We start from the raw sequence: 8,800 nt of genomic DNA on the forward strand, positions 1-8,800 counted from the left end.
TGACAGCTATAAAACATACTTTGGGTCAATTGCAACAAACTTTCAAAAGGAGCACACAGCTGCAGACTAGTTAACACGATTATATCTTGAGATCATCTCCAGCTCTGAGCTCAATTGCAATGAAAAACTCTGCGGAACAAAGCTGGAGAGCAGCTGAACTTGTGCTCAGGTTTCAGCATTGTTGTTTTTCTAATTAACACTAACTGCAGGAGCTCTGATTCAAAGCTTTTTAATTATTCTGGTCAGTGTGTTAATATGTAGGTTATGAGGTATATGGGTATATGTAATATCATAATTGTTACTTTTTTTGTCTGTCCAAGTATATAACTGGATATTGTCAATTTCCAATTAATTATTACATATATTTTAAAATATTGCAGATCTGGGTAAGTTTGCTCACAAAAGCAAGAAACTTAGAACGGGACTTAAACAAAGAGACTTTGGCTAGGTTTTTTTTCTTATACTTCATTGACCCAATGGTGTGTTTCAGTCTTCCATAAAACATTCATAGCAGAGGATGGTTTTGGTGCATCAAATTCTAGGTTATGAGCCCAGCACACTTCAGCTGCACCACTCTGCTGTGTGATGAAGGTGTTAACACAGCCGTTCTTTCTATGCCTTCTAAAAGCACACCTGAGATGAAAAGTTGCAACGGTAAAAGATGTCACCTTAAGCACTTGGTGTTTTTTAGTACAGATCTTCACACTGTGCTTTACATGGTAGATCTCAAGATCGCTGAGAAACAGAGCTCCTGCTTTCCGACGCTACTGATACTTTAATCGTGAATCACCAATTCTCAACAAGAATCGGCAAATCAAAACCCAAACACATATTCACATCGGTGTCCTAGTCAATAACAATATGATGCATTTAAGAATCTGTGTGGTCTCGTGTTATATTTCTTACCATAAGAACCATAAGATTGTTTCCCAACTTGTCGGGATCGCAGGAAGAAAGTCCAGATTAATCCATTGGGATCGTACTGGATTTAATTGAGATTTTGAAATGTTTCTTGCAAAGTTATTCAAGTTTGCTTGAAACTTTAATAAAAAAGCTATTTGAAATTTCTTAGCTTAAAATCTCTGATGTTGCGGTTACTAAACTTGGACATGATGTTCCGAAGATGTGCAATGTGGTTTTATTCTTCAAGAATTCTCACTGTGCGAGCCTGTACTATGACATTCGATTTTGTTTAGATTATCTAGGTGGAGTACAACGAGAAGAACACCTTGAATTTTTTTTTGGTATAGAAAAAATGCTAATAAAGAAGTCTTTGACGCTATGAATAATAATAATAATAATAACAGTTTTGAACTGATCAATCTGTATTCTCTTGCAATAACAACTTATAATGTGGGAAGATTGGCTCTGGGTTTTTCTAAGTCCTAGTGAATGGTGCGAATATGTTGAATGCACTCTTGGGATTATCTACGCAAAAAAGGAAAGAAATTCATTTTAATCAAATACGTTCATTATCATGTTCTTCAAGGTACCATTGTGGTGCCAAATATTCAAGGATGTAAAGGATACGACTTTAAATAAGAACACCCGAACAGCACAATGAGTAAAAGTCTCAAGCCAGTCCCCCTAAAGAAAACTGACATTTCCGCTTCAAATTAAATACTACAGTCCCTGACCTTTACGTTTTGGCTTGAAATATGTCGGTCCCAATAAGCTCGGGTAGTGCTCATCTGTGTAAACTGTAAAGTCGATTACATGTGGCAGCAGATCAATTCCGTGAAATTTATGTTGTCAAGACCTGGTTTCAAAACAGGGTTATTATTGCCACAATATAATAGACTACCCACTATATTGTTTCAAGATCTATTCAGTGAGCACAGAAAGTTGTATAAGGGCTAGACTGCTTTGCACTTTCTAGATACCAGTATGCGAATTTGAGCTTTTTAAAATTATTTTAATAATAGTCTTTACAATAAAGTTAGTTAAAAAAACGTAACTTATCAAAGTAAGAAACAGTATTGTTTCAACAAATTTAGCCTTTTTATGCTTTTATTTTTTATTCTTTTTATACTTTAATATTTTACACATCACATCACAGACCATCTTGAAATTAAACAATTAGAAAACTGGAACACAACCTCAGTTCCCCAAAGAGAAAAACTGTCTTACACTGACCTCGTTCCTTATTAGGAAACCAAGGTTGTGAAGACAATCTGTTGTTTCTGTTCCTCCAAGGCATCAGTGAAGGAAAATATTATGCTAAAGTTGGGAAACACACTCCGAATGGTCCATATATTTGATTTCTGTGATCCGTGTAGGATACAATAGGCAACTTGGTGCTTCTCCAGCAATGTGTTTCAGGGAGAAACCTCAGTTTAGTTCAGTTTACTGGTGTATTCAGCACAGCTCCCTGTATCACTCATGCAGCTGGCCAAGTGCTCAATGGCGCCAGACTCAAGGACTTGTGTCTTTCCAGCTCATTTAGGTGTTCTGGTCTCTAAAAGGAGCTCAAATCCCCCTCCTACCACAAGCATTTTTTTCCCTGTCTTACGTTGTTCCAGTCTTCTTGTGCTCGCTGACAGTGACAGGAGGAGAAAAACAGAAAAACTGCTTTCCTGATTCATAATATTTATTTTATTAAAATACAAGTATATCTTTCAGCTTTTGTCACATGGCTTCTAGCAAACTCAAAGCATGACTTAATGTTGGCCTTTTCAGAAGCGGCTTCCTTCTAGCCACTCTCCCAAAGAGACCGAATCTGTAAACTGCTGAAGAGATTTTTCATGTCTGCACAGTTTCTCCCATTTCAGCCAAAGAGCTCTGCAACTATCAGTGACTCTTGGTCACTTTTCTGACAATCACCATTCTTGTCCGGTTGCTCAATTTGGTAGGAGGGCCTGATCTTAGTAGTGTCTGGGTTGTGCCATGTTTTTCCTATTTTGTTACAATGGGTTTTTAACGGTGCTTCTAGGAAGGTTCAAAACTTTGCCAATCTTTTTATAACCTTCTCCAGGTTTTTTCATTCTAACAACTTCATCTCAAAGTTCCAAAGGCAGCTCCTCAGTCTTCATGACAGCAGGACTGATCTGATCTGCTGTTTCAGTTGCGAGACCTGACAGTGATATTTACTGTGCAATCAAGCAATTGAACACTGGTGAATTTGAAATGAACACAGGTGTACCTTGTCAACGTATTTAGTGTGATCTCTCAAGATAATTGACCGAAATTAGGTTGTTAAAACAAAGGGGGTGAATACTTATCAATTAAGTAATTTTCCATTTTTATTTTAAATATGTCTTCAGAATTATAAATACTTAATTTCATTTTAACATTATAGAGAATTGCTTCTACAGGAGTGGAAAAAAACATTTAAATAATTTGACTTAGCAACACAGCAGAAGGAGAAATAAACAATGGGGCATGAATACTTTCTGAAGGCACTGTATATATTGCTTGTCCTGTCTTGTTTAAAAAAACAGTTGCATTGGAAAAAAAATATATATATGGAATTATTACAAATGGTGCCAAAATAGATTTTCCTATTAAAAGAGATTCATACAGTATCTAATTCTTTATTATTTACCCTTTATTGCATAAATATTTATTGTATCTGATATATATCCTCTCTTATCCACATAAATTAAACTCCATGACAAGAACTATTTCTGTTTTAGTCAACTGTAAATAAGAGTATAGTCAAAATTTAACTGACCAGATGAACTCAAAAGTGGGTGACTTCAAAGTGACTATGACTAATAGACATTTTGGGAACAAGTAAAGTTTTGTTCCATGCTGAAAAGGGAAGAAATTAAATGTTTCGGCTGTGAAGCCTTCTTCGGATGTCACATGCTGACGCATCTACCTACATATCTACCTTGACTTGACTAAGACTATGATTAAATAAAAAACCTGGTGACTAAATTGATGTTTTTAAGTCACCTAACTGGATAAAACTCTTCCCACACTGACTGTAGTTGAATGGTCTCTCTCTTGTGTGAATGCGCTGATGTAGTTTTAAGAGGTGTGAGTGACTAAAACTCTTCCCACACTGGCTGCAGCTGAATGGTCTCTCTCCTGTGTGAATGCGCTGGTGGGCTATTAAGGTACTTGACTGACTAAAACTCTTCCCACACTGACTGCAGCTGAATGGTCTCTCTCCTCTGTGAATGCGCTGGTGGGCTATTAAGCTACTTGACCAACTAAAACTCCTCCCACACTGACTGCAGCTGAATGGTCTCTCTCCCGTGTGAATACGCTGGTGTCTTTTTAAGTCACTTGACTGAATAAAACTCTTCTCACACTGACTGCAGCTGAATGGTCTCGCTCCTGTGTGAATGTGCTGGTAGGGTTTTGAAATACTAGAATGACAGAAACGCTGCTTCTCCCTGTGCCATAATGGCAGTTTATCCACTCCATCTGAGCAAGGCCTTGACTGATTCTTCCTCATCCCCTGATCATGCTGGGGACTCTTATTCTGCCAACGCTCCATGGAATGGTCTTGCTCTTTGTGCTGAAACTGAGATCTGTTTTCTCCACCATGTCCCTCAGTGTGCTTCTCAGCAGTGTGAATCATCTGGGGCTCCTTCTTCAGCTCTCTGAGACTTAAACCGTCCAGTTCATTCAGTTGTTCCTCTCTTTGCCCAAGAACAGACATAGTCTCCAGTTCATTAAAACTTTCAACAATTTTCTCAGTAATCAGATTATTAAACCTGTGTGTAAAGTCATTAGATACAAAGGGATCATATGATTGTTTGAGACTCTGCAATGACAGTCTCTCCACTTGAACAGAACAATGCCTAATTATCAAGCCCTGTAGGAGCTGCTGTTGCTCCTCCCTGTAATGACTCTTCTCTGTGTGCTGTGACTCAGTACTGTTCTCTTCACCAGGTACATCAGTCTGCTGCTCTTCAGGGTCAATCAACTGGGTTTCTGTGTCCTGTTCTGTGAGATTTAAAACATCCAGTTCTTTACTGTGCTCTTGTACAGAGACACAGCCCAGTTCATTACAACCTTGTGTAATATTGTTCGTGTCCAGATTATTAATCTTCTCTGTAAAATTATCACATACTAAGAGCCCAGATGTCTCACTCTCAGGCTCTGTCTTCATCATGGGCACAGAGTCCAGATCCTTGACACTCTGTCTCCTCTCTGTGTGCTGCTCACTTACTGTCTCTTTCCCTTCTGCAGCAGTGAGCTCTGTCTCCTGTATCAGAATGGAGACCCACTCCTCCTCACTGCGCTGCTGTTCAAGAGGAGCCCTGTCCCCAGCGTCAGAGAGAGCACTGGCCTCTGAGCCTGTAAGCACAGGACAAGAGGACGAGACCTTTATAATAATAAACTTTATTTTATATAGCACTTTTAAAGGTGGCTTCTCAAAGCACTTTAAAAAAGGCCAACAACAAAAAATACACAATATAAGCACGGTGAGAATGCACAGTTAAAGGAAACAGTAGATGGTGGTACTAAGTCCAGTAGGAGCAGAAGGGTAAAGAACAGTTAAATAAAGGCTCTTCTGAAGAAGAAGGTTTTGAGTCTGGATTTGAAGAAGTTTAGAGAAGATGACTCTCCGATATCCTTAGGGAGAGAGTTCCAGAGCTTGGGGGCATAACAGGAGAAGGCCATGTCACCCATAGGGTGTAGAAGGACTGGGGGACAAATAGTTGTACACAATTAGAAGAGCGAAGGTTGGGAGGTGGGGAGTAGGGCGATAACTCAGACAGGTACTGAGGTGTCAAGCCATGGAGAGCCTTATAGGCGAGCAGGAGGATTGTTCAGTCGATAAGAAACTTGACAGGAAGCCAGTGCAAGGACTCCAGAATAGGAGTAATCTGAACACTTGCACTAGACCTGGTCAGGATTCTGGCTGCCAAATTTTGGACATACTGGAGTTTGTTCAATGTGGATTTAGAAGAGAGTAGAGCTTTACAGTATTCGATTCAAGATTAGACAACACTTTTCAGCCACAGTTAGTGATAACATAGGGCATAGTCAAGCAATATTTCTGAGGGGAATGAAAGATGTTCAGACAACATGCTGCACATGTGGGTCGAACATCAAATATCATCCTCAAGTGTTTCCAATATAGACTGAAGCTCAAGTACAAGACCATCTACAGATAGGGTTACAGCACTGGTTTTATAAAGTTGATGGGTGGTGCCAATAAGCATGACTTCAGTCTTGTCACAGTTAAGATGAAGGACATTTTGAATCATCCAAGATTTTATATCGGAGATACAACTAAATACATCCACATCAACGTCAGGTTTGGTATGGATTTATATTTGAGTATCATCAGCATAGTAGTGATAACTGAGGCCATGTGATCTTAAAAACTTTAAACTACACACACATACTAGTACACCCACAATCAATTTGGGTTGTTTAAACATAGCGGAATAAGTTGGTATAAGGGGGTGTTCTGATTTAGCTTGGTCAGAAACCTAACTACCATGTAAAAAGTAAGTCTACTGTAATAATATCATAATTACATTACATTTACATTAACACTGCAGATAGAAAGAGAGTGGTTAATACAGACACATTGAATGGACACTACAGTACATTAACACTACACTGAGAGAGAGGGTTTAAACAGACAACAAACTGGAAATAAAAGCATATTAACACTGCACTGACAGAGAGGGGTAAATACAGACACACTGACTGGACATAACAGTACATTAACACTGCACTGAGAGAAAGGGGTTAATAGATACATACCAACTGCACACTGCAGCATATCAGCACTGCACTGAAAGGAGTTTATACAGACACACTGACTGGACACTACAGTACTTTAACAGTACTTTGCACTGAGAGAGAGAGGGGTTAATATAGACACACTGACTGGACACTACAGTACATTAATTCTGCACAGAGAGAGGGGTTAATACAGACAAACTGACTGGACACTACAGTACTTGAACACTGCACTGAGAGAGAGGGGTTAATACAGACACTGACTGGACACAACAGGACATAAAGACTGCACTGAGAGAGGGGGTGAGTACAGAAGCATTGACTGCACACTACAGTACATTAACATTGCACTGAGAGAGAGAGAGGGGTTAATATAGACACACTGACTGGACACTACAGTACATCAACACTGCACTGAGAGATAGGTGTTAACACTGACTGGACACTACAGTACATTAACACTACACTGAGAGAGAGGGGTGAATACAGACAGACTGCCTGGACACTACAGTACTTTAACAGTACTTTGCACTGAGAGAGAGAGGGGTTAATATAGACACACTGACTGGACACTACAGTACATCAACACTGCACTGATAGAAGGGGGTTAAAACAGACACAATGACTAGACACTCCTGTACATTAACACTGCACTGAGAGAGAGGGGGGTTAATACAGACATACTGGATTAATATTTCAGACACAGACACAGACCCTGGAGGACTGTAATACTTAAACTAATTAAAATATTTTTATATACACAATCATTAGTAGACATAGACATATAAAAATCTAGACCAATACAATGTAAATACAATATTAATAAATGTTGTTTCCTAATGACGTTGGATTACAAATTGATTCAGTGAAACAACTGTTGAATCTGAACAAGGTGTTTTCAGCACCGTAACCGGACAAAACAGTTCAGTTTCCAATAAAGAATCCCATTGCACACACATGTCTTTCCCACGTCACTCTGCATCTCTCCACTATATTCTCACCTCTTTCGGAAAGTTTATTTGATGACAGTTTGATACTTTGTTAGAACGCGTACTGATAATGAGAATGTTTACTATTGTGAGATGTTTTCTTTAAAATAAAGTTTGTTATTTAAAAAATCTCAGCAGTGAGTTAGTTATAGACACTGGTTTTTAACAAACACACACTCTGACTTCATACAAGTCACCACACTGACCTGACAATCGTTTCATGTCCATTTCTTCTTTTATTCCTGCAGTCACTACACAGGGAAGCGTCTGGGTACACTGATCTCCTCCTCCTCCCAACTCCTTCTCCCACAGCTGCAATCTCCACTTCAGGCTCTCGTTTTCCTTCTTCAGCTGCGCCATTTCACTCCCGACACTGTCCTCCACACACTGTGTGATTTTAAACACGGCCCGTCTCACCAGGATCTGGGAGACGCTGAGGAGTTTGTCTTGAAACGCGTTCTCAGATTCAGACATCCTGTTTCCAAAAACTTCTGACACTTCATACACGAACGATTTGAGCAAAACGTGCATGAAAGAGGCAAGCTGGGTTTGCAGATTTAACAAGCACTCCGCCATCCTTCTTCAGAGTCGGTCAGAAACAAAGGCTGACTTCCGGAGTTTAAACAGAACAACTTATTTTTTATTCTTCACAGATCCTGTTGTCAGGGCTGTGCTCTGTTCAAGCATAAACACAGTCGACAAGACGTTGCGTATTCAGAACCTGAAGTTATTTTAAAGAAAAACAACAACTTCCTTCTTTATCTAAAGAAAATGATTCAGTCAACCCACACGTGGGTGAAATACATGCAGGGTCGCGCAATATAATGACGTCATTCGTTTGCGCGGTCGCAGCTTCAAAACAATCGAGAAGCAGAGCTGAGAAAGAGGAGTTTCTTCAACCGGATATAAACTTCTCTGCACCTCCTAGCGCCACCTAGTCAAGAGGAGTGAATCACCTGCGACCTTCGCCGTTCGTGACGGAACAGATTTACTTTTTTGCCCTTCCACAACCCTCCTCCCCAACGAAAACGTCTCAAGTGGATTTTTTCAAGTGGATTTTGATCTCCCTATGCAGGTTTTTGTTTAAAGAAAAAAATGCTGTCGTTTCTTGCCAACTGGCAGTATTTCTTCTGCACTGATAAGCAGGATTT

The 8,800-nt window shown here is 39.5% G+C and overlaps 1 long non-coding RNA gene across 1 annotated transcript; it reads right to left on the reverse strand.

Moving 5' to 3' along the window:
• Nucleotides 1-1,992: 1,992 nt before the first annotated feature.
• LOC148670323 (uncharacterized) lies at nucleotides 1,993-8,454 on the reverse strand. Its single transcript, XR_015936954.1, has 2 exons — nucleotides 7,856-8,454; nucleotides 1,993-5,256 (listed from the first exon to the last, which is right to left on the reverse strand). It is a non-coding gene; the product is annotated as an uncharacterized LOC148670323 (long non-coding RNA).
• Nucleotides 8,455-8,800: the final 346 nt, after the last annotated feature.

Source organism: Lepisosteus platostomus, chromosome 5, assembly GCF_059453375.1.
Source record: "Lepisosteus platostomus isolate fLepPlt1 chromosome 5, fLepPlt1.hap1, whole genome shotgun sequence".
Lineage (NCBI taxonomy): Eukaryota > Metazoa > Chordata > Actinopteri > Semionotiformes > Lepisosteidae > Lepisosteus > Lepisosteus platostomus.